The sequence below is a fragment of the Dendrobates tinctorius genome, unplaced genomic scaffold (genome assembly GCF_039654945.1).
Source record: "Dendrobates tinctorius isolate UK_male_01 unplaced genomic scaffold, ASM3965494v1 ptg000063l, whole genome shotgun sequence".
NCBI classification, from domain to species: domain Eukaryota; kingdom Metazoa; phylum Chordata; class Amphibia; order Anura; family Dendrobatidae; genus Dendrobates; species Dendrobates tinctorius.
Genome location: NW_027361731.1, coordinates 17,653,037 through 17,654,016, shown reverse-complemented (window position 1 = coordinate 17,654,016; position 980 = coordinate 17,653,037). Strand labels below are relative to the sequence as shown.

At 44.5% G+C, this 980-nt stretch overlaps 2 non-coding genes across 2 annotated transcripts; both read right to left on the bottom strand.

Moving 5' to 3' along the window:
- Positions 1 to 412: 412 nt before the first annotated feature.
- On the bottom strand, positions 413 to 553 carry LOC141094406 (U4 spliceosomal RNA). Its single transcript, XR_012233065.1, has one exon. It is a non-coding gene; the product is annotated as a U4 spliceosomal RNA (small nuclear RNA).
- Positions 554 to 839: 286 nt separating this feature from the next.
- Positions 840 to 980, bottom strand: LOC141094404 (U4 spliceosomal RNA). Its single transcript, XR_012233064.1, has one exon. It is a non-coding gene; the product is annotated as a U4 spliceosomal RNA (small nuclear RNA).

Below are 980 nucleotides of genomic sequence, written 5' to 3'. Positions count from 1 at the left end.
TACAATACCTATATTTCTCTGCCGTATCATGAATTGTGATAAGTGTTATCAGGGGCCCACTGAGACTCTTTCGCCCGGGGCTCACGAAATTCTCATTTGCACAAGGAAAGACTAGAAGCAATGGGATGAAACTGAATGGGAGGAGACACAGATTAGATATTAGAAAAAACTTTTTGACAGTTAGAGTGATCAATGAGTGGAACAAGCTGCCACGAGAAGTGGTGAGTTCTCCTTCTATGGAAGTCTTCAAACAGAGGCTGGACAGACATCTGACTGGGATGATTTAGCGAATCCTGCTTTGAGCAGGGGGTTGGACCAGATGGCCCAGGAGGTCCCTTCCAACTCTACGATTCTATGATTCTTCCACACTGGGAGGAACTAAGACTCTGTCATTTGCATACCATGGATTAAGTCTCCTGAGAGACCAACAAAAATTGCCAAAGCTGACTGTATTTAAAGTCATCATGGCGTGGTATTGTGATAAGTTTTCAATTAGCAATAATTACGCCTCGGTTAAACCTCATGGGCTACGGTTTTGCCACTGCGCAAAGTTGAAGGAACTGAGGTGACCAAGGCCTTCACGCTTCCAAGGCAAAGCTTGTTTAAGCCATGTTAAGTTCCAAATCACCACTAGCCCTCCCATGCTGCTTCAAAGCATCCTGGGCTTTCACATTCTAAGGGCTCAGGAAAGATGTAATTTTTGACAATTACAGGCTGATCGCCACACTCTCTCCTTCTGCTCCAGGAAACAAACATCAATCCATTGCTGTGGGAAGCAAAGGCTTCTCTTCCACACTGGAAGGAGCTAAGACTCTGTCATTTGCATACCATGGATTAAGTCTCCTGAGAGACCAACAAAAATTGTCAAAGCTGACTGTATTTCAAGTCATCATGGCGGGGTATTGGGAAAAGTTTTCAACTAGCAATAATCACACCTCGGTTAAACCTCATGGGCTACGATATTGCCACTGCGCAAAGTT